At 43.3% G+C, this 25,106-nt stretch overlaps 1 protein-coding gene across 6 annotated transcripts in view; it reads left to right on the top strand.

Annotated features, from left to right (window-relative positions):
* The first annotated feature begins 9,556 nt into the window (after positions 1–9,556).
* MICU1 (mitochondrial calcium uptake 1) overlaps positions 9,557–25,106 on the top strand; it is a 131,640-nt gene continuing 116,090 nt past the window's right edge. For 4 of the 6 annotated variants that reach the window (XM_033149122.1, XM_033149120.1, XM_033149119.1 and 1 more), the window contains exon 1: positions 9,557–9,693. The gene's annotated coding sequence lies outside the window, so the exon portion shown is untranslated. Of the gene's footprint in view, positions 9,702–25,106 lie in introns of all 6 variants that reach the window. The other 2 variants (XM_033149118.1, XM_033149117.1) reach the window with 2 other exon arrangements.

Genomic DNA, 25,106 nt, shown 5'->3' with positions numbered 1-25,106 from the left:
TGATCACATGTAGAGGAAATGTGCTTCCCACTTATTTGGTGAAAGAAGGGGCCAGCCACCACATTAAATTATATGCACGTTTACATGGGTGTAAGTACCATTAAGCTCAACAGGCCTTACTTTTGAGTAAACATGCATCTGACTGCACCATCAAGCTGTGATCCTTTAGCTGCTTACCTGAGTGTAAGTAACATTGAACTCTGAGCACACATATGCAGGTCTGTGCTTGCTCTCATAATAACTCACACTGCAGTCCTATGAAAATAAGGTCTGGGGAACCTGTGACCTTCTAGAAGTTGTTGGACTACAACTCCCATAATCTCTGGCCATGCTGGCTTGGGGCTGATAGGAGTTATAGTCCAAACATATGGAGGGTCACAGGTTCCTTATTCATGTTATGGACCTGATGTCATGAAAAGCTTCATCTACTTATTTTTACATATCAAACCCCTGCTAAAGGAACAGGGGCAAGCCAGAGGAACCCTTATCAGACTTGAAATGACTTGGGCCATCAATAATAGAATTGAGGAGCTGGAAGGGACTTCAAGGGTCATCTAATTCAACCCCCTGCAACGCAGGAATCTGAACTAAAGCATCCATGACAGGTGGCCATCCAACCTCTGCTCAAAAACTGCAAGAAATCTCCTTTCTTGTATGGTATTTGACCCCACAAACTTGGCAAAAATGTATAAAGGAAGTAATAGCATCTTTTGGAGATGTAATAGAGGATTGGGCACATTTATGCCTATATGGTGGAACTGCAATGAAATCAAGAAATTTTGGGGGAAATTATATAATGAATTGGAAAAGATAACTAAGTACTCTTTTAAAAAAGACCCCGAGATCTTTCTGTTAGGAATGCTAGGCGATGAAATCAAGGAAAAAGACAGATGCGTGCTAATGTATGCAACCACAGGGGCAAGGCTCCTAATTGCAAAAAACTGGAAGAGCACATTGGTACCAAATATGGAAGATTGGCAAGTTTAAATGTTATCATATCAAAATACGGCAAGAAAGGTAGGAGAAACTAGGGGAATAACAGAACAAAAATAGAAGAAGACTGGAAAGCATTTAAAGATTATATAGGGAACTCTGTGGAAAGGGCCAATCTCCTATCCAATATGAGTGAGCTCAAGATGAATAGAAAAAAAGGACAAACAATAGTTTTAGGTATACAAAAAAATGTAGTTATAGAAACCACAATAATAGATCAGGTTGGAAGTCAACACTGGGGATGGGTGTGTGTGTGAAAAAATGTATTCATTTTTTGTCTATATTATTTATATTTTTTGTCTACATTTAAGTTTTGTATGTCAAAGATATTTCATGTTTTTTCTTTTTTTCTTTTCTTTTATCTCTTTCTTTTGTCAAATGATAATTTGTATAAATTGTGTAATTCTTTAAACCCAATAAAGTTTATTTTAATAAACAAACAAACAAACAAACAAACAAAAAACCTCCAATAAATCTCCTTTCTTGTAACTTGAATCCATGGGTTTGTGTGGTTTACTAACTTCCCAGTTCTAAGACCTATTGCCTAGAACAGGGGTCTGCAACCTTTAAGACCAAAAGAGCCACTTGGACCCGTTTCAGAAGGGGGAAAAAAACTGGGAGCCGCAAAACCATTGCGACATTTAAAACAAATATAACACTGCATTTTATTTTTTAAAATCCGATTTAAATTTAAAAAAAAATCCGATTTAAATAAAAAAATCCGATTTAAATAAAAAAAAATCCATTAAAAAAAAATCATTTTTATCCACCCTGGGGACCACTACCAGGTCACAGCCTGATCCAAGGTGGGTTGCAACAGCATACAAATATTTGATTTGTTATTGTTTTTTTAAAAAAAATGAGTCCTCAACTGCACACTTGTGTTAAATGTTTGTCCCATGTCTTATTGAAGACTGCTGGCTTTTACAATAATCTTAGTGTCTTTTACCCTTAATATTCCAGACCAGAGGCTATGTTCACCTCTTCCAACCTCCTCTCTTGCTAAATAAAGCACAGAATTGCACCAGAGAAGCCTGTGATGTTTGTGCTGACTTGCATACAGGTGGCTGTAGTAGTTCGTAGTGTTCAAACCTTTTTAGGGGAGTTCCCTGCCCCCTTAATGACAATGGCGATAGATTTTGCACATGAACACAGATCCAAGTTAGGACTCCTCTCTTCCACGCCAACAGGTGATTTGTCAAGGCTCCCCTAACACACACTCAGGACAGAGGAAAAACTGCAAAACGTCTCGGCCTTGCTCCAGGGCGGAGAGAGACGCGCGCCCGCGAGAGCGCGGTCTGAGGCTGCGAGCGGAACCAGGAGCGAAGGAGGCAGCGGCAGGGAAACAGGCGCCGCTTCCTTGACCATTTTTAAAAAGAGGGCTTCCCCCCTCGCCCGCCACCCGCTGCCCCTGGCCCAGCCCGCAGCTGCCTACCTCGTCGTCGCCTCGACGCAGCAGCCAGCAGCCTTCCGAGAGGAACCGCGGCCAGCCCTCCCCCGCGGTCCCACGACCCAGCCGAAGAGTCCTGGCCTCCAGTGCCCTTGCGGGGACGCGTCTAAAGGCCCCCTTCCTGCCCCCATCCCGTCCCGCCTCCAGCTGCCTCTGGATGCCGCGGGGTCCCACATACCCGCCGACCCCGGAGCTCCCCTGTCCGCCCCAAGGCCGCCTCCCACGCTAGGAAGACTCCCAGAGCTGGGCAGGGTTGGTCCCGCCAGGCAGGCTCGGGGTGGCCTCTCCCATGGGCGCCTGCTTCGGAGGCGGAGGCGGGGTCTTCAAAGTTCCCCCTCCCGCTTGCCCAGCTCCATCTCTTCCCGAAGGAGCGTGCGCGCCTCAGGCGCGCTCCCCGCCAGAGCCCTCGGCTGAGCTGCACCACCTCTACTGCGTCCCCACCGCCTCCGAGCCCCGCTGTTCAAGGCCAGGTGATCCTGGGTACGCCCCTGAGCAGCCCTCAGCCTCCGGAGGGCGGGCCGCCGGCCAGCTGGAGGGCGGTCGCTGCCAGCTGGAGAAGTGGGCAGGCGTATCGCCCCAGAGTACCGGAGCCGTGGCAGCCGTGTAAAAGAGCGCATGCATGCGCCGAGCCGCAGGTTGCTGACCCCGGCCTAGAAGGTCTACTGGAATGCTGGGGGATCCACTTAAAAATCATTGGGACTTCTAAGTCACAGTCTTTCAAATCACAACCTGAGGCTGCAGTCAAACACCACTTCCTGAGGAGTAAGCCCACTGAGTACTGTATACTGGAAGAGAGAGGCTGATAGCAGTGGTGTGATTGCGCTGTAAAAACTCTACCCATAGTGCTAGGAAATTATAGCCTGAGAGTCTTACCATTTTCAGTAGGCTATGTTACCTATGCAAAAGGGAAAGGTTTCTCCATCCTCTACCCACATTCCTCCTTCCCACATCCAGGTAAAGAAGAGGCATGATCAAAATTCAAGGACCCATTTTTGCCAGGCAAAAGTACAGTTGGATGATCTGAAGCAGAGCTAGCTATGGCCTGAGTTTGGCTAGGATCACATAGAAAGTTCTTCAGGGTTGCATTTAGCCCTTAGGGCTTGAGGTTTTTCACCCAATGAAGGCAACCCCCTGCATCTATTTACACTAAAACTGGTGAAATATGTAAATTGTGCCTTATTTCATGTTATAGTGCACTGAAGGGTGAAGTGCTTAAGGATAAAAATTAATACTTGCAATTGCCAAGTCATGAAACGCGTACTTGAAAGCAAACCATTTACTACAAACAAGAAGTCTGCTTCATCAAACCCTTAATCTGGTTTTATGCGCTAGCTAGTAAGAGAGAAAGTTAGGCTTATTATAGACAAAAATTAGGGTGGAGAAAATGCACTTTTTAGCTTCCCGTTATTATAAGCTCCAGCACCTGTGCTTTTTGCATAACACACAGGGACAGGTGGTCTCTCTGAGCCATATGCACCAGGAAGAAGCTGTGTTTATGTATAAATTATTACTTCATGTATTCTGCTGCAGAGTAGAATGCTTCATAGCTAAAGCATACAAGGATAGTTGCTGAAGGAAGGGAGGGATTTTCATTAGAAGTCAATTTTAACAGCCCCCACTGCCAAATGTCCTCTGATCCAGTGTAGGGGTTGGCCCTGCACAATGAAGTTTGCACTTCACTTTCAGAGCTGGACTAGTGTGTACTGTCAGTGGACTGTGTATATCATTTTATTTCTCAATAGTTGCTATGAAAAGACTTTTACAGTGAATACTGTATAACCCAATTATAAAATGTGATGACAGTACAAACATTTTTGCCATAACCAGTCTACCTGGTTTTATCATCTTAGATGCTTGTTTTAAAAAATGCAACAACAAACAAACCAACTCACCTTCATGCCCATCTCTCCTCCCATTCCCAATATGTGGAAGAACAAACTAGTATACTAATTCTTAGATAAAATGGCATTGTAGCAGAAACACCAGCTATTGGCTATGGCTAAAAATAAAGAAATAAAATAAGATTCATTGAGCTTCTCCATACAGTATGACTTCCAGTAAGTGTTCTTTTGTGGATTTTTAGAGCAGATTTGCTTTTTTAGAAGAGGGGATAATAGTGGATGGGGTCATTTTAACTGGGTTGAAGCCAAATGCACCTTATTAAGTCCAAACTAATGCTACCTTTTTTTTTCCTTCAAGTATCCTCATGTCATTCCTTCAGTGTGGTGTAGTGGTAAGAGCGGTAGACTCTGGGGAACTGGGTTCGTGGTCTCTACTCCTCCACATGCAGCTGCTGGGTGACCTTGGGCTAGTGACACTTCTTTGAAGTCTCTCAGCCCCACTCACCTCACAGAGTGTTGTTGTGGTGGAGGAAGGGAAAGGAGAATGTTAGCCGCTTTGAGACTCCTTCGGGTAGTGAAAAGCGGGATATCAAATCCAAACTCTTCTTCTTCAACAGATTTTTCAAATGACATATTCAGCAATATTCTAAATATCTACGCAAACCCATTCCTTATATTTTCTTGTTGCTTGCTTTCTAAATGAACCATTTGGTTGCAAAAGTCTTTGTATGATGATCATTAGTATTTCTATAAACAACAACAATGAAAGGTAAGCAATGTTAATTCATGCTCCGGTGGAAAACAAATGAATAGAATTCTCACCCCATTAATAATTTTTTGCCTTGTCTGTCTGGTTATATGTGATTCCATGTACACTGGATTAAAGACTTTGTTAACTTCATAAAATTCCCATGTCCTTTTTCAATGTGATATATTCAAGGTCTATCCATTTACAATAATTCCAGTTTTCCGTATTTATAGCACAGCTTTCTATGTTATATACCAAGTTACTAACAAATTTAAATCAATAAAAATAGAGCATTAAAACAATAAAAGCAAAATATAAACAGATCACACAAGCAATACGAATATGACAGAGCAGACATCAGAAATGAAAAGTCTGCTGGAACAGAAAGTTCTTAGCTGCATGAAACTGTAAGCCGAGGAGGATTCTAGATTTCCCTGGAGAGATTAGTCCACAATCTATACTATTTATAATGGCATTTTGAAGGCTGCCATCATGATTCAATATTTGCTTAAAAGAATTGATTCATTTTGTTTTAACAAATATCATTCATATCTAGAAAATGGGGATGTCGGACTGTATGGACTGAACAGCCTGCTATACAGAAGAGAGAAACATTTTGGGTTAGGCAGATTTGGCCATGATCCTTAGTTTATTTATAATTTCCAGTTATACCAATATGACCTTTATTTCCTTCAGTAAGTGTGTTTTTGGATCAAATTATTCTCATGAGTTCAAAACTGAAACACGCACATATGTGAAAGATCTGAAAACATTCTAAAGCTCAATTTAATACTTCTTAGGTAGGAACATTAAAAGCCCATGCATATTATAATGATATACAAGTTTGAAATCTATCTCACTGTCATGGCTTTCCATCTCCTAAGGTGTCATGTGGGTGATTAATTTGCAGCAGTGCTGAAATATATCTGTTTACTCAGTGCATGGAGATGTTAAAGTTCTAGCATAGAATTTTCACTGCACCCAAAAAGTTATTTCAAGAGTATTTTGTAGCAAATTTTGGGATACTTTTTGGTTCTTCTGTTATTATCTATCAAAAATTATATACCACCTGTTGTAAGAAAACACCTGAGTGGTTTACAAAAATATAAAACACCTGTATGCCAGACAGAAAACCAGTTGGTGTTTTTTGGCATGGGTATGGCAGTAATGGAAAAGTTTAATGTACACTTTCTGGCTGATAAGCCGTTTAGGCTCAAGGAGTTCTGCCAAGGCTAGAGCTTTTATTTTTTATTTCCCCCCTATGTGTCAAAAGTCCTCCAAGGCAACTAATAATATTAAAATGAGACAGAACAATTACTATATTTTAAGAACAGTGAAATTCTGGGTTGTCAACTGACCAGGAAGACCATCACCAACTGGCCGGCTTCTGTGCTTGGACTGATCTATAGAAATCAGCAGGTGAGGCTGTTATCCTCTGCCACTGCTGATGATTCAGTCACTGATAAAAGAGACAGTAATGGGAATGTTTTCAGAGTTAGCTCTGTGTGTGTGTGCGTGCTGTGCTAGCAACCATTACCGCAAGTAAGTTAAGGTTTGACTGTGGAGATTGCTAAACAGGAAGGCTATGTTCACATTGCACAAAAAGCTCTGTTGGCATTTCCAGAGTCTGAAATGTGAAGGCAAACCTAGACAAAAAAGAACAGGGCCCTTCATCATTTCCATACCTGACCTGAACCACCTTTTACCCCAGGTTCCAAAGGTGGAATCCACTTAAAAATGTATCTACTCTTTCATCTCTTTCTCTCTCCTCTTGTGTCACCTTCTCTAGTTTTCCCTCAACTTTCTCCTTCCCTCCTTTTAATCTCTCCAAAACCTGACCTTAATGCAGTCACTGCATATAAGGTTCTGAAACCATTGAGGCTACCCATTAAATTGATTGAATACCAATAAGCTAAAATCTGACTTTGAAGTTGCTCTTATACAGGGGTAGGCAACCTAAGGTCCATGGGCCACAAGTGGCCCACGGGGGTCATTTAACTGGCCTACGAGCCGCCCCTGAACCGAGCTGCCTGCTCTGCGAGTCCCCGCCACTGTGTTAAACTGGCACAGCGCGGCACGGGGACTTGCTTCTGTGGTGCCGGAAATTGCATCTGTGCCGGTAATTGCCTGCCATGCACATGCATGAGCCCACAGTGGGATCTCCACTGGAGTGAACCGGTCCAGGCGAGGTAAACCTTGCCAACCCCTGTTCTTATACTTTCTGTCCCACAGTCAAGATCATGGGGAGAAAGGTTACTTTAAAAAACCCATCCTTCAATCACATTCATATGGGAAAGCATCCCATGGTTGCACTTTAGGCCTATTTAAAGCAAAGATACACAGTCTCTGCTGAGAGCAATCTCACTATATCTCTTGTGAAAACAACTGATTGCTGAATGTTATAAAGAAAAGGACAAGGAAAGGGGTTGGTTTCTGTGTTAAATCCAGGTCTGTTCTTATGGCTTTGACTGGATCTGTTGATTTGAAAGGAATTCCTTCTTCCTCAGAACGTGTCTTTAAAACTGCAGCTTCTGCCTATGAAAAACTCAACAACCTATACATCATCTTGCGCTTTAGACTACAATACACAAAGGCTACAAAGTGGGCGTTTACAAAGTTCCTTAGGACAAACCAATAAATCTGAACACTATCACATCTGTTATGGCATAACCTTTTGTGGCCTAACCATCTATTTCATCAGGTGCATGAATAAGTTGGCAGGTGAATATATATACACAAGATACCAAAATTATATTATCAACGTATACAAGCATTTGCAAGGAATCATACAAAACAAAGTGGCACTAATAAAGAAACGTTCCAGTGGTGGCAACAGAAAGCAAACTAAAAATGGTTTTGCAGTTGATCAAAACTATCCAGCAATATCAAGTTATAGGAAAACTGGTGCTATTAACAGTAATCCTTCTAGTTGGTTAATTGGTTTGACAACTTCCAGGCACATGATGTGTGATGCTAATTATTTTCCCCAAGAGTTAAATGATAACTGACCAGAGGCAGCTAACGGAGAGCTATGAGATTCAGGTGAGGGTCAGATGACTTGTCAATCCCAGCAGGTATATAAGAGGACGACCCGGCCTGCCCAGGCCAAGCCCATCTCTTTCTATTCCCGTACGTTGTTGCCCACAGAGTGCAACTATGCTCAAATTGACAAAGAGGCATGTGCCATTCCCTCTGATGCAGATCTGATATATATATATTGGGGGGTGGGGGGGTTGCACATGTGCCCATCAAGCTGTGTGTGGGAATTATCCCTCCGTGTGTGGTGCTGTCAGGAGGGGGTCGTGCAAATGTTGCACGTTGTGCAGAATGGAATATTTAGGTGCGATGTTCTATCCATGGATGCAGCTTGCAGAGGGGAAATTTGAAGAGGGCGAGGGAGCATGGATCCACGGTGGGGAGCGGAGCGCATTTCTTGCGCACGGGTGCCTGCCTGCAGAAGGGATTGTGCTGCAGAGCTGTTGTGGAAAATGCCTATGTGGTTGTGTTGACAGGTGTGCAAAGGAGGGGTGCAGAAGCTAAAGGTATCTGTCTATATGGCCTTTCCAAAGGCCAGGTTGTGCAGTCAGCTGGGGTCTGTAAAAAGCCAGGCTGGGAGCCACCTTAAGTTGAGGCTGCATAGGCCTTGTGGTGCATGTGATTCAGATTCTATTCAGTTGAACCTCCGGTTACAAAGTTGACATTTTTTTAGCAATGCCCCCCCCCCCAGTGAGCCTTCTTTTGTTCACTTCTTTTATTTCGAGGCAGTGCACACCTATGTTTGTGGAACTGCAAACCTTTCCAGTCATGTGTTACTCCAGTCAAATCCCACATATGAATGTGGGGAAAGATGATGGTGTGTAGCCTGGTGTAAATTAATTTGTAGCCTGGGGGGATTACCACGGCGTGGACTGTCCCTGAGAACCGTAGACTGTCCCTGGGACAGGTGAGTGTGCTGATCCCTTATTTTCAAATCCGAAACTGACAGCTATGGCATGCACACGAAAGCTCATACCAATAACAAACTTAGTTGGTCTCTAAGGTGCTACTGGAAGGAATTAGTGATGATTTTATTGTTTATATATATGTGGGTGTGTATATATATTTGTAATCAGCTTTGAGGTTTTTTACCCCTACAATCAAGTGGCATACAAATTCCATGAAATAAATAAATAACACGAATACATAAATAATGGCTAACAGCGCAAGCCCAGCCACGTCTACTCAGAAGTAAGCCCTCTTGAATTCAATGGGGCTTACTCTCATTGCAATGAAGCCCATGAGACCTCATGCCCATAACGTATTGGGTAGCCTTTAACGCGACGCAGAGCAACGCTCCCGCGCCTGCCCGGAATCGAGACGCCACACGGCAAGCGGAAACTCTTCCAGAAGGAGGGAATGGGCGGGGCAAAGCGCGCGGGCGGGGCGGGAGTGACGGCCCTGGTGATGCCATCGCGCCGCGCCCGCTGAAGAAAGGCGGGGTTGGAGGCGGGGCCTGGGAACTGGGGGCGTGGTCGAGGCCGCCACGGCCTGGCTCCCCATCCTTTCCTGGCAGAGCGGAGCTGGCCTCTTATTGCTCCGCTGCTCCCTGCGTGTCTTGGTCGCGCTCGACGCGGAGTCGCCTCAGCCCCGGCCCTTCAGCCCAGAGGCTGCTGCTGCTGCTGCTGCCCAGGTAAGGCTCGGGCGGCAAGAAACCGACGGACATAGCGGGGGCGGGTGGGCTGGAGGGAGGGAGCGAGCTTCGGGCTGCACCGTATTCACGGTAGCAGATGCGGGCGGCGAGTCTCAAACGGGCTGGAAGTCACGTCTGGAAGCCCCGCCCCCAGGGTGTTTAGGAGCTGTTCGGTGTTGAGAAACACAAGCCACTCTGCACATGCTCAGGAAGATTCTCTGCCTTGTTTACGTCCCAGCACGGAAGTAGCCCCTTAAACCTGTGGTTCAATCCCAAGCTTTGAACAACCATGTTTGCTCCCCCTGGCGCTATCCCTCCCCGCTGCATATTCAGGGACAGGCTAGTTGTTTTTTTTATTATCTTCTAATGTATTAAGGGATTTCCCTTCAAGCTTTATCTTTATATCACATTTATAAGGAGAGAGGTGGCGGGGGGCGGGGAGGTTCTTTTGGTTAAGAAACCCCTTTGCCATGATTTTGGTACCCTGACCCCACCCCCTTGTTGTTTGACATACTTTACGGACGGCTGCTGATGCCTCTGTGTGTGTGTGTGTGTGTGGAACCTATGGTAGGCGATAAGTGCCTAATTCGGAATAAAAAGAACAGCTCTGTAAAGCAATTTGCACTCTGGGTTCTATAGAAGTACTGAGCTATGAGTATGATGCAGGAATAGGTTTTATGTGGTGCATCCATGAAATTACCTGCCTGGTAGCATAGTGTCCCTTATCCTGCTTCCTGGATCTATATCATCTGTTGTATATTTTGTAAATGGGTTGAAGTAACACGAGGAAAACAAGAATCACATAAGCAGAAGGTGGTTTCTTTATTCATATTACCCCCTCCCCTTTGGTTGTATTATAACATATTTAAAAGTTAGGGTTATTTTGTAGTGGTGGTTGCACACGTTTAACTTAGCGATGCAATTCTACCTAGAAACTGTATTCTCTTGCTTCTCAGAAAGAGACTGAATGATCTATTCTCAATTGACCCAGAACTACTTTAAATGGGTGAAGTCGCCACACCCCCTGCATCCTAGAAAGCCCATTTAAGCCAATCATCTGTTCTTATGGCTTAAAGAAAAATGCTTACTGCCTAGTTCGATTTGTGTTTACTTCAGATGAGCTCCAGTAGGACTTCATTTTCTTGTAAGTGTGCTTAGGACTGCAGCCTTAATAGTTCAGAATTGACTTTTTAAAGACTTTTTTGACATATTTCTCAAATATATGATTTGTGTGTGGTATATTAAGAAGCTTTTCAGCCTCTTGATAGGGCTTTGTGTGCTCACTGGTTGGAAAACCCTATATCAACCACAGTGAAACTAATATGGATCCTGGCAACTTTTCTCTGTCATTATAATTGCCTTGTGGTATAACTAAGGTGGTCAGGTCTCATTTGTAGTAAAGAAGCCTTCCCTGACCTGGTGCCCTCCACTTCTATATGTTCTACACTACATTTTTTAAAACCACAACTCCCATAATCCCTGGCCATTGGCCATGCTGGCTGGAGCTGATGGGGAATGTAGTGTAGAACATATAGAAGTGGAGGGCACCAGGTCAGGGAAGTCTGCAGCTGAGAGACAATGCTTTCCAACTTATGCTCCTGTAATATTATGTTTTGTCTCTGTATATTAAATCAGGATTGCAAATGCCACAGTATTTATTTTATTTCATAATTACATTTTTATCCCACACTTCCCCAAGGATCTTACAGTAACCTACATCTGCACTTTATCCTCACAAGAACTCTTGTGAATTTACGTGTGGAGCTGGCTATTAGACCAAGATCACCCAGTAAGCCTTGTAAGTGAATTGGGATTTGAACTCAGGTTTCCCCTAGTTCCACACTCCACAGTCTTCAATCTTTATACCCCATCTTGCTATAAAATATGTAATGGAGATTGAACAGTAGTCAGTTTGTAACAGCAGGGGAGGTATGGACCATAGCGGGATGAGTTTTCATAGGTAAATGAAAACGGACCGAGAAGACAGGGGTATCTTAGCCCTTGTGTATAGACCAGGTTAACAGTAGCATACAAGCAACAATCACCTTACATCATGTTCAGGTTCCACCTTTTCTCTAAGTAGCTCAGGGTGGTGTGCACCATTTCTTACTTTTATACAGTATTCACAATCCCTTGTAGCAAATTAAAGAGATAGTGAATAGCCCAAGGTAATCTAGGGAGCTTCCTGGCTAAGTGTGGGTTTGAATGTAGGTCTCTGCACTCATGCACTCTCACTTTTAACCAGTGCTTTTTTCTGGCAGTATGTGCAGAACCGGCACCTTTTTTTTCTGGAAAAAACCTCCAGGCTCTCTCTCTCCTCCTCTTCTACAGTGGTCAGCTTCCACAGGCAGCAGCACTGCCCCTTCCTCAGCAGCAACCGCTCTCTCCCCCCTTGCTCCCAACGCCAATGTAGCACATCGGGTTAGGAGGCAACTCCACAGCCCTTTGAAAGAAGCCCTGAAGGCAGCCCTGTTTAGGGAAGTTTTTAAACTGTGATATTTTAAATGTATTTTAATGTTTGGTGGAAGCCGCCCAGAGTGGCTGGGGAGACCCAGCCAGATGGGCGGGGTACAAGTAATAAATTATTATTATTATTAAGAGAACTTACAACTGGTGCATCTGCATAGGGCAGTGCATGAGCCTGGTACCAAAGTCACTGCCCTCAGCCATGGTTGGCACCCTCTCAGAGTGGCTGCTCTGTTCTATTAGAAAACTGTGTGTGTGTATTGTTAAAGGTAAAGGGACCACTGACCATTAGGTCCAGTCGTGTCCGACTCTGGGGTTGCGGCGCTCATCTTGCGTTACTGGCCGAGGGAGCCGGCATACAGCTTCTGGGTCATGTGGCCAGCATGACTAAGCCGCTTCTGGCAAACCAGAGCAGCGCACGGAAATGCCGTTTACCTTCCCGCTGGAGTGGTACCCCAACCTTCTGATCAGCAAGCCCTAGGCTTTGTGGTTTAACCCACAGCACCACCTGCATCCCATGTGTGTATTGTTAGAACCAGCTTAAATCAAGAAGGCTTTTAACTACTATAAATAGGTAACATTTGTAACTTTTTGTTAAACATTTACATATATTTAGGCGCCAGGCAAAAACATTCCTCTTCTCTCAGGCCTTTGGCTAATTTATGTCCTTTTAAACTGTATTGTTTTTGTTTGTTACTATGTTACATATTTTTGTGGATTTTTTATATTGTAAACCACCTCGTGATCCTTGTGAAGGGCGCTATAGAAATAAAATAAATAAATGCAAGGTAGGTAACACAATATTAAAACAATAGGCCTTTTGTAGTAAGTGACTAAGAGAAATAAATAAATGTAGACTAATACATTTCTTCTTCAGCTCCTTGAGGAGAAAAGTGGGTAGATTCTTCCCCAGACCAGAATCTGTCGCTATCAATCTTGTACAGTATAAAGAGAATGAAGGTCCTCCCTCTTCCTGACCAAAGATTAAAGAAATGGAATGTATTATTTGCCAGGTTTAGTAAGAAAGTCCCTTTTCTGCAGCTCCTGCTTCTTCCTTCTGTGATTTGCAGAGAGAGAGATAATTTTATGTGGGGCATCAATAGCAATGAACTTGTAAGGGTTATTTTGGGATGGATTGGCTAAATTTTTACAGGGGAGGATCCTTAGATCTTTTAAAATGAAGATAACCGATTTGTGCTTGGCGTAGCTCTCCATCATTAAAACGTGACACAATGCAGCTCTGTCTTTGAAGCAAGCATTAAGGCCTGGACTATACATGTGAAATGAGGCGACCAAGTCCTGAGACTATAATGGAGTTCTGGAGTGTCCTGCTTCAGAGTACAAGCACCACAATAATTTTCTAAAAACACCTCCCTACATTTAAAAGACAAACACCACATTGCTGGAAATGGAGAACTAGCAGAGAAGGAAGTGGGCCAGGCAGGTTCTGAGCTGCTCTTTGCAGGAAAATGGTTGCATGTGAAGGACTTTGAGAAATCATTCACCCCCACCTGCAGTCTGAAGTAGTATGGTCCAGGAGACTATCACCTCAGTTTCCTTCATGTGTCAAGCAAATGTAAGCCTCATGATGGCATGCTTTTGTAGGTTGCCCATTACCTGGCATGTTGGGACAAGGGAAGCCTGCTGGAGCTGTTTTGTTTTGATTAAAGAAAATATTGCTGCCATTAATAAGAGAAGTACAGCAGTGGTAGCTGCTCTCCTAATTTACCCAGAATGCCATTGGGTCCTGACATTATCTTGAGACCTGCAGATAAAGGGTGGTATATAAATGTAATAAATAAGAATAATTACATACATTCAGATGTTAAGTAGATTTTAATGGTAGCTAGATTTACATATGATGATCTGTACATATGATGATTGTCTTCTGACTGCCTTCCAGGACACGTCTTGAGGTCAGACTGGTCAATAAAGTTCATAACAGAGGTTCTCTTGTCATATTAAGGGTCAATAAAGTTCATAACAGAGGTTCTCTTGTCATATTAAGTTATGCCAACCTTTTTACCCATGCCATGACCTACAGTAATAAATCATAGAAAAAGTTCAGATCGACACACATCTATTCACAGCACCATCAATACATTCACTCTTAATGAAATCAATGGTATATTAAACGTCTTTCATTTTTCCTCTTCTCTTTCTCTCTCTCCGACTCGCTCAATTTTCCTCAGACATACCGGTACACTCATAGCACTTGCTAGCTACAGCAACTTTTCAAGCCTACTCAAGACAGCAATTTAAGGACATAAATTGTGCTTCTTTGATCTGTATTTAACTCTTAACAGTATACCTATTGTTCACAAGAGTATCTGAAATGGTTACATTGCTAATGAAGTTGTTTTTTGTTTTTTGCACGACTCCAACTTCCAATTCAATTCTGCACCATTTTACAGAGGTAGAGATCACTGGAAATTGCCTGCTTTTTGGTCTGTGCTTAGGATTGCAGAGGAAACCTTGCTTCCTCTGGGTTGAAAATTGCTTTGTGAATAAGAAGATTTACTGAGTGAGCTTGAATCCATTATTTGTGAGGCTTAGTCAGAAAATGGAATATAGATTTTGTACATTAATTACTTTTTTTCTTGATCGATAATTTGATTTTCATCATGTTGGCTGGGTTTGTCTTCAAGAAATTATAAATAAGTGCTTAGCTGTTTGGATGAGAAGAATGAGTCATGTGTAAAAAATTCATCATTTTAAAAATCGTATAAGTGTAAAAGGTTTAATTAGAAATAATAAAGCACCTGTTACTTATGGAAGAAAGCATATGCAAAGGTTTATTCAGATATTCTTTACTGTTTTGTCTTTAATATAGCATTGCCACTCTATAGTCATACTAATTGTCTTGGTGCCACATGGCTCAGTCTAATAGTAAATTAGCTCCTTAATTAGTAGAATTTGCTGGGTTGCTATTTAGTAAACATAATGAATTACACTCTTTAAATACAAAAAAAAGTTAGTGGTAAGGCAGACATCTCTTGTTGACTTAGCTTTTCTCACATAAGCAAAGGATCACAAGGTATAATACAAAACTAATCCTGTCTTATGCCTGGCCCTGCAAAATGAAAGAAATTGAGGTTTAGGCTGCAGTCCTGTAGCCCCTAAACTTGGGAGTAAGTTCCATAAAACTCAATAGGACTCCACTTCTGAGTAGAAATGTGTATGAGATTAGGCTGTTTAATTTTGAAAGTGATTTTAGGTATGCTGGAAAACTGCTGTATGCTTGAATTGCACCTCTGGCAAGGATGAACAACCTCAGCTTAAAGTGCTGCATGGAAATGGCACTTGGGTGCAACAGGGTTCTGAGGCAGTGAACAGAGTTGGGGCTTGCTGTGAAGACTTGGCCCATTGTCTTATCCTGATTAACAGTAACACTGGTAAATACTGAAGCCGTTGTGGAACTCAAACTTGTTTTTAAACATGGAACACATTTACTCTTCTTCTGCTTCTCTGTTCTTTAACATGGAAAAAGAAGGTTGAGCTGTAAGGCGGGTACATGGAAATGCATTTTTTTTTTATTGAGAGTTGGATTTAGCCCTATGATTAATCTTAATCATCATAATAATGCAATGCTACTTAGCATTTGTATAGTGCTTTCAAGTGTTCCATTCACATGCATTGTCTAGTTGTAATCCCTAGCAACCTGGCCAGGTCAGCCAACATTTATTATCCCCCATATTGGAGAGCGTTTGAAGAGCGGATTGTTTGAGTAGGTAATGATGGACTTGACTTAGAGTACACCAATGTGGCTGCAACCTTATTGGCAGTAATGGTCTCTGTGACTGTGTTTTAAATAGAGTGGTGGACTGTGGGAAATAAGCTGTGGGTATAAAAATGCAACAGTTTCCAATCCAACTGGTCTTTGTCGCAATCAGTGCTGTTTCTGTTCTGCTGCAGTTTGTCCCCCCCCCCCAATGCTACATTATTTGTCTCACTATCCTCTATTTAATGCACTTCGTTATTATTTATGTCATATATGTGAGTTACAAATTTAATGAATCAAAAATTCTTTCCAGTAGCACCTGGTATCTGAAGAAGTGTGCATGCACACGAAAGCTCATACCAAGAACAAACTCAGTTGGTCTCTAAGGTGCTACTGGAAAGAATTTTTGATTTTGTTTTGACTATGGCAGACCAACACGGCTACCCACCTGTAAATTTAATGAAATTAATGATGCAATTGTTTCCATAGCATTCTTTTCAATGCAAAGGAGACATTATTCAAATGGAGGCAGGGGAGTCATGAATTACATATTGTTTGTGGACTGAAAACAACAGCAGCAATTTCCATTTGGTATTTGCTTGATCAATTTCCATTTCAGGCATAGGATGAATAAGCAAATGCCCACAATTTTTGCTTCTGTTTGTGTTTTTGTCAGAATCCTCTAGCATCCCTAATTACAGCTAATAAATTTTAGGTGGGCATTGTAAGAAGTAGCTGCATACTGCTTTGATTTGAATGGTTATCAGCAATGTTAATTACATTGTGACTTGAAGGTCTTGTCTTTCTAATTGGTGCTACATCCATGTGACTTGAGTTTAGATAACCTGATCCTTAATATGTTTTAGCCGAAAAAAGTGGGTAGCATACTTGTGTTCTCACTTATGTCAATCAATCTGAGTTTTGTTGGCTGACTGATGCAGTGCTTTACTGAGAGAGATTGAAATGGCACCAGGGATCTTGAGCCTGTTTGTCTTCTTATATAATTTTAGGTTTAATTGCATTATGCATTTGGAGCTGCTGCTTTTCAGAGCAGGTGTGCTCTAGGAAAGGTGTCCCCTCAAGGCCACAGCAGAATCTGCTAGACCCAAGGAGATAATAGGTTGTCCTAGGTGAAAGGATGAATAAAATCTTGGCATCTGTCATTTTAGATCTCATGCCTGGGGCAGAGGCTGATGACAGGAGGCAAGGCTGTGCATATAATAGCTGAAAAAATTAGTTGTGGGGTGGTAGCAGTGTGGGTTTCTGATGGGGATCAGGCAGTGACTTAGATGGAATGATGGCTTTCAGGCTTTCCCCCTTGGTTGGAATTAGTACGATGAAATATTAGCTTGAGCACCATCAAATAAATTATGCTGGTACAAAATTTCATCCTCTTCAGAAATGTAATTCAGATTAATAATGCAAGCACTGTGGGCAATCTTTTACCTAGTGATGCTGAAAAAAAATGTCAAGGTGAGTGAAGGCGGCAGTGAAGCAGTCCTGGGAAAGACAGCTCTGGGCAACTTAACCAGCAGCGACAATCTGTCTTGCCCCCTGCTGCCCACTCATCGACATATGAATGCTGTGCTGAAGGTGAGATCTGTAAATTGCAAGTGTGGATGTCACATCATAGCTTAATTAGCTCTCCTGCAGTGGTTTCTGTTGTTGCTGCTGCCTTCCACAAATACATTATATCAGCTTCTCTGTGCTGCTGCCCCATTTCATGTGAATGTAAATGTGCAGTTATTCTCATGTTGTGGTACCTGCACAATGGAGTTTTGGTGCAGGTTTGACTTGCTCCACTTGAAACTGACCAGAGCCGTCTTCCCAATAGGGCTTAGTGGTGCGTCGCGTCAGGGTGCTGGCCTCTCAGGGGGCCCCCCAGCAAGTGGGGAGCTGCGCGGCTTTGCTGGTGGCCTCCCCTTTCCCTGCACACCTGCCAGCTGCACCCCGCCAACCATAAGGCTGGCGGACGTGCAGCTTCCCTCCCAAGCCTCCTCGGGAGGAGAGTGATCCCCACAGAGGCTTAGTAGGGAAGCTGCGCCCTGCCAACCATATGGCTGGCGGATGCGCAGCTTCCCTCCCAGCCTCTCAAGCCTCTGCGGCAATCGCTCTCCTCCTGAGGCTGGGAGGGAAGCTTCGCTCTCCTCCCGCGGAGGCTTGGGAGGGGCGCAACTTCACTCCCAAGCCTCTGTGGGGATCACTCTCCCGCAGTGGCATGGGGGAGAATTGCACCCCCCCAGGGATGGCTGGCAGTGTGCAGCTATGGCCACCCCAACACTATCCGTGGTAATTTTGGGCGCTGGGTGGATATTTGCACCCTGGTGCCACATCTGCTAAAGACGGCCCTGAAACTGACCAATACTGAAAAAGAGATTAAAACTTTGATTGCTTACGGAAACGCCACATGCAAATCTTGAAAGGATGACCGTTGTGGTGGTTGAACAGGATACAGCAGATGCTGTGTTATTTGCTTTCCTTGCCTGTTATCCTGCTTTCCCCCTCCCCCTGCCTTTTCTTTGAAAATATTCCACCATAAATCAAAAGGCTATGCACCTGTGCATGATCACCTGTCTTCAGTTGGGTCACAGATTCTGTTTCCTTTGTTCGAGAGTCATGTATCTCATTTGCAGCTACTCCAGCTTTGTGCCATCTAGGTCAGCTATGAAAGCTAACCAACCATGGATTTTCCTACCCTGATCCTACCCCATTTGCTTTGGGGTTGGTCGAGTTGTGTCTTTCTAGCAGGGGAGAATGGTAGATTGTGCAACTGGCATAAGAGCAGGGCAGGAGAATCCACAAAGTTGTGCTCTTTTTCAACTACTCCACCCTTGTATTGTTTGGGGACAGGCTATTTTACCTGGCAGAAATAGTAGAGTTTAGAACCTCTACACAAGGTTAGAACCAGAACCTGGGAAGACACAACACACTCTTTTCAGCACTCACAATTAAATAAATTGTGCATATCCTGCCGTATGAAGGTCAATTTATTCTGATTTGCGGAAAGGTTTAAAGACATTGCATTTTTACCCTACACTTTCCAGCACATTTCCCATCACTTTCCTTATCTCAAAAAGTCCAGAGGCTGTTTTTGGAAGCAAGTTTCTTAGGCAGATCATCAAATGCACTTTAAATGCACAACCTGAATTTGCTTGTATGCAGCTGAATTCCGCCCACAAAATAACAACAGTCTGGAAGGGCACAAGGCAGAGTTTTCCAAACTGTGTGTCATGACCTGTTAGTGTGCCAGCTGCGGAGTGTAAATGGTGTCACACGGATGATCACCACACTCCTCCCAGGGCTGGAAAGGGGTTAGTTTAACCTCGGTTTGCTAGTAAAACTGAATTACTGTGTTGCAAAATGATGCATGTCTAAAAAAGGCGTGTCACTAACATGTAAAGTTTAGAAAGCTCTGGCCTAAGGCCTCAAAGTGCACACGAGGTCCAGTGAAGAGACCTGACTGGAACTTATATAGATTGTCTTCTTATCCTCTGATTACTTTTTCAGACCGCCGTCGTGCTTGCCCAGTTTTCCCCAGCCATGAGGGCTAGAAACTTTGTAAACTTACATTTCAGAAGGAAACTTGATATGGCTGCAAAGCAATTAAAATTGGCAAGAAACACAGAACATTTTGTTAAATGCAGTATTTGGGTTGTTGTTTTTTTTTTTAATGGCATTAACATTCTTTTTAACAGCATTGCATACATTTTGCTTTTTCTCCTGCTGACACTACTTGGCTTGTGAATTCTAACTGAGATGAGAATGTGGCTTTCCCGAAAGTGTATATTGCACACAGTATCTAGTATTGCTGATTAGCTCCCTTGGGGGCAGCGATCGTACAGTGATCATCTTCTCTGATCTGTCACTGGGTATGAGCTTTAAAATGAGGAGAATATTTAATGCTTTATTAAACCTAGCGGGCAATGCTATTCTGAATTTTGAATAGATGAAAAGAGAGATGTAGTGTTGAGATCCCTGGAAGTAGGGATGGGGAAAACCTGTGCCTGATAATACTTGGCTAGATGGACTGTTGGTGCAGTGCAATACCAGGACAAAAAATATTGAGCTTTTTGTGGGACACTGAGCAAGTTCAGTCCTCTCTATTGTCTTTCCCCTAAACTTCACAATAGCCACCTACCGGTATATATCACAACTTGAATATCCATGTGTTTAGAATAGTATAGTATAGCATTATTAAGAGTGATTCAGAGTGAAATTAAAAGTGAAGAGCAAGCCAAACTTTGTGGACCACTAAGCAGTGGAACATGTTCTCCTTGACGGTGCACCTGTGAAACACAATGTGATGTCAATGACATTTCCCTGCTGCCATCTTCAACTCCAAGCTCAGAAGCAGGAAGGGAAAGCTGGGTTTGCTTTGGCTTTGTGTTTGTTGGCTACTTGGGGGCACCTGGGGAGTATGGCATCTCTGTTACATCCCTCCCCCTGGAGCCAGAACAGAGTGATGGACCACATAGCCAATATCACACACTTATTGAAAAACATTTTGGGAGTGGTGCTGTGGTCATCCTCCCGCTTGCAGTTCCAGGCTGTGGAGGTGGATCTGGCACTTGTTGGCACTCGCCAGGACAACAGTGGTGAATGAAAATTTTAAGATACTGGATTATGTGGTCATTAATGAAAATAATTTCCAAGGAACAATTCTGTTGCGTAGGTCCTATGCAAATATTTTATCAAATTGCACTGGACATCTAGTGGGTCCAGAGATGGGGCTAGGAAGCGGGTGTGTGGAATGTGATGCATGTAGGCTTGCATGCTTAGAGCCTTCTCTAAACCATCTGCTCTTTCTTTTACAAGCAGAAGAGCCGTTCAAATGCTACCATTTTTTGAAATCCTGGAAGAGGACAAGTTTGATTTTAATTTTTGTTTCTGTTCTTCAAACCTGGATTCTTTAGCCCAGTTATCTGACTAAAACTAACTTCTTCTCCCTGCTCTGCAAATTCCCAAATCTCAGCAGGGATGAAGCGCAGGTGGAAGAAAGAACGAAGGCCATGCCTCTCTCGACCTGTTTTGAGCTGCCTAGAAGTTGACTATTGATTTTGTTGATATCTCAGCCAGTTTATACACTGAGCTAAATACTGCTTGGGAGAGCACAAGTATTTCTTCACTTTTTAAAATTAGCTCTTTAGTATTGATTCTTAACCAGCCTTGTTGGGTTCTCTCCGTCACTATCCACCATCAATGCTATGTTCCTAGTATTTAGAAATGTACAGTTTAGAGGATACTTACCTTTTTCCTCACCACTTTCCACTGTTGTGAGTCGAGGCCCCACCCCCGCTAGGAGATAAAATAATAACACATGGACACAAGTATTTACAGTAGGTTAATGGGCTAAGAAGGCCACAACTTTATTGATTACAGAATGTGAGTGGTATTGGCTTAGGCACTGGATCGGACCGACTATACTTGACTCCTGCCTGCTCTGCCCGGGGAGTCACACAAGGGTTAATAACCTGTAGTGGGAGCTTGTTGATGCAAATCAACTGGAAGCTTTCCCCTAGAGTCATGGGTGTGGGTGTGGGTGTTGAGCCATGGCCCTAGCCACCACCAGGGCATCAGACAGGAACCACGACCGGTGGATTCCTTTAACGGAAATACCCTTCAAGGGGAGGGGTAGGTGATGGCCACAACCTCCCCTCTGACACACAGCGCGTTTTCCAATGCCTAACCACCAAACCTTACAAAGTTGTGAAACTTGCTACGAGGTAGCTAAGCTTGGTTTTAATGTGGTTTGGTTGTTATATTGTGCTTGTGTGTGCTTTGGATTTTAGCATTTGATGCTTATAAGCTGCACTAATACAAACACATTAGAAAGAAGGGATATAAAATTTGAATAACAGTAATAAATGGAGTGTTGTGCTTTGACTGGAGAGACATGAGTTCAGGTCCCCATTCAGACACTAAACTCACTGGTTGACATTCCATTTCTGCCTTATCTACCTTATAGGGTTTCTGTGGGTATACCTTGTTACAATGGTCCCAGAGAAAGATACCTCCTCCCAGTTGGTTAGCAGGTATGACCTGAGCCCTGCATCTCCATTTCTTCAAGAATTAACCCCCATGCAAAAGTTACATCCTTTCTGTATCTGTCCCCACCTCCTTCCCATTGGAAGCTGCTTCCTGGTGGCACTCTGTACACACCAGGCTTGAGGAGGCTGCTGTCCCCCTTTTATTTCGTACCTGCCTTTCCCTTCCTTCAGAGAAGCTGCTTTGATTTGCTCGACTGTAATGCGTTTTTTCGATTCTGATCTTGATGCTGACCAAACAAGGCTGCCTGCAAAAACTGCAGTGCAGGGGCATGAGCCTGGCTAGAAAAGAATGCAACAGCTTCTCTATGGGCAGGGACGAGCTCCCTTCAGTTGCTTTGCCTCTTTAGAAAACAACGCACCAGCTGCTGCTCAAGGGCTCTTGCATTTTTCAATTCAAAGAGCCCAGTTTAGTAATGGGCCTAATGCAGCACCTGTGGGGGCTGCTCCATTCACAAATTCTTGGCTTCCCTGCAGTTAGCCCTTTCTGCTGCTGTGTTCTTTCTTTCCTGCCTTCCTGCACGGGGAAGACATCACTTGCGCTAAGCTTGTTCAGTTTTTTCATGGTCTTCTTATGATAATTTTACTTGTGGTGGGTGTTCGTTATGACTTCCTAGGGTGTGTGTGTGTGTGTGTGAGAGAGAGAGGAGAGAGAGTATCTATAGCAATAAACTGTCTGGGCCAGTTCAGATGTAATGCTGCCCAATTGCTTAATCATGGTTAAGTAATTGTGTGCAGGCTGCAAGATAACATGCTCCTTCCTTACATCATCTGGAGCGCAAATTCCCCCGTCAGGCCATTACTGACTAGCTGTTACATGACATTGGTGTGAACTGTAGTTAATTAACCAGAGTTCTGCTTATCCGATGATCTGACACCACAGTTGGTTTCAGATGCTAGCTTAAGAGGGAACCCAGCTCTAAGCGTGGTCAGACTCTGCAAGAGTAAACGAGTTCTGCCAAAGGAGGAGAAAGATCAAGCAATCAAGCAGACTGCTTCTGCTTTTTCACCCTGGCTAGCAGATTGGCAAGATTTTTTATTGCTGTATTTAGGACATTTGCATCCCTCTTTTCTTCCAACATGGAATTCAAGGTGGCATACATGGAATTCCTGTGTCATTTCCCATCCAGGCATTGACTAGACCCCAGATCTCCCATAGCTTTGGTGAGGTGACTACATCTTGTGACCCATAAGCATTCAAAATTTGCCAGGCACCAGGCACATTTTGCACTTGGCTATTGTTCACTTGCGACCAAGTGAAGATGCTCAGGTGCCAGGATGGCGTGTGATATCTTCACCATCTGGAGGTGTGTGTCTAGGGATCCTTGGATCTTGACTGTTTCACACACTAGCAACACATCCTGTAGAATTCTTTCCATTATATTTTATCTGCACAATCGGAATGAATTTCAGGCACCCAAAAGTCGCACTTTAAAATACGACTTTCAAGCTCTCTGTCCCAAAAATGGCAACTAGGCATTCTATTTTGGTGACTGTAACTCTGGTTTAAGGAGCCCTGTGGTTGCCTAGCTTACCGGTATATACTGTATCTGAGTTTCTAACACTGTGACCCAGTGGTAGCCAGTGGTGAGAGATGAAGGGAGTAGTTTGAAAAGAAATCTGGAGAGCACCAGGTTGGGGAAGACTGCTAACACTCCCCAGACATTATGTACTATGAACATTTTGGACATTGTCAGCAATGCTTACCTTATTACTCCCTTGTGTACATGCATGAGCAGAAGTGTATACAAGCATATTACAAGCATATTTTTAAAGAAGGGAAATCGAGTCTGCAGCTGTCAGATAAAAAACATGCGTGGGTTACTTTTATCTGAACTGATGATGGTCTTGTATTTTTCAAACTCGTGTTAACTTACGTGTTGACTTCAAAGGCAATAGGGGCTTTGGTATTATTGGAAGTCTTTAAAAGTAATCTTATAAAGTGCAGCTCTGCCTGCCAAGTAGCTGTGCTAAAGAGGCCAAGAGTGCATAATATATTGTCAGGCCTATGATGAAGAATGAACAAATTGGAGAGAGACAGAGGGCTACTGAAAAATGCTGCATGTGAATAAATTCTTGTGCATAAAACTGGTTTTAAAAATAGCATGTTACTGACTCAGCTCACTGTCTGATTAAGACGCCTTTTTAAAAAAAATCTCCCTCGCAAAACAGTGGAGTCTTTTAAAATTCTGTTTCCTTCATATCATATTTAAAATTCCTCTGGCATAGGTTTCATTCAACACAAGAGCTTGATCTTCAAGGCTCTGCTGCAGGAATGGGGAATCCATGACCCTCCAAATTTTGCTCATCCCTGGCCATTGGCCATACTGACTGGGGCTGAAGGGAGTTCAACATTGTAGGTCCCCTCCAGTGCTTGGCAGTCCCTTCAAACCACAAATGTTAGGAGCAAACATTGAGGTTTGAGGGACAGAATGAAGGAGACATTTGGTGCATAAAGGGGAAGTTTCATGTTCCAGATGGAAACATGAACAATTTGAGAGTTGTGAGCAGCTGTGTTTTTTCACTTTCGCCTCCTCCTTTCTCTCATCTTGCAACTTGTTTTCTTCTGCCAGGTGTCCATTTAGTTTGTGGGATTGTGTGGCTTTTCCCTTTGCTTGAAGTACCATCGCTTAGCTTTCACAATTTCTCTCGTTTCAAGGCTTTTTATGATGGGAGTCCACTGTATGTCTCCTTTTTAGTCGGGTAATTTCCTTGATCGTAACTCTTCCTTGGCTTTCTCCATAGGTGGCTGAGTAGTGGAGACATAGTTAAAGTGGTCCGTCTAGTTGCATCAGTGCTTTCAGGACAGATTGTGACATGCAGTTGAAGTAATCTGTTTAACTAATGGATGTTAGGCTTTAGTTCTGCATGACACAGGCACAAAATACACTGATCCGAGGCTCTTAATTGTGTGCCTTCTCTGTGTGAGGTCCAGAGGTTGGCAACAGGAGAACAGGCCTTTTCTGCAGTGGCTCCCATTTGTAGAATGCTCTTCCCAGGAAGATTCACTAGACACTTTCATTATATATCTTTAATCGCCAGGCAAAAACCTTTTTCTTCAACCAGACCTTGGCTAATTAAGTCTATGGCCTTTTAAACTGTCTGTGGGGGTATTATTTATGTTCACCATTATGATATGCATTTTTGTGTTTTATATTGTAAACTGGCCTGTGG

This window comes from Lacerta agilis, chromosome 5, assembly GCF_009819535.1.
Source record: "Lacerta agilis isolate rLacAgi1 chromosome 5, rLacAgi1.pri, whole genome shotgun sequence".
Classification (NCBI taxonomy): domain Eukaryota; kingdom Metazoa; phylum Chordata; class Lepidosauria; order Squamata; family Lacertidae; genus Lacerta; species Lacerta agilis.
The sequence above is the reverse complement of the archived record's forward strand: the minus strand, read 5'-3'. Positions and strand labels throughout refer to the sequence as shown.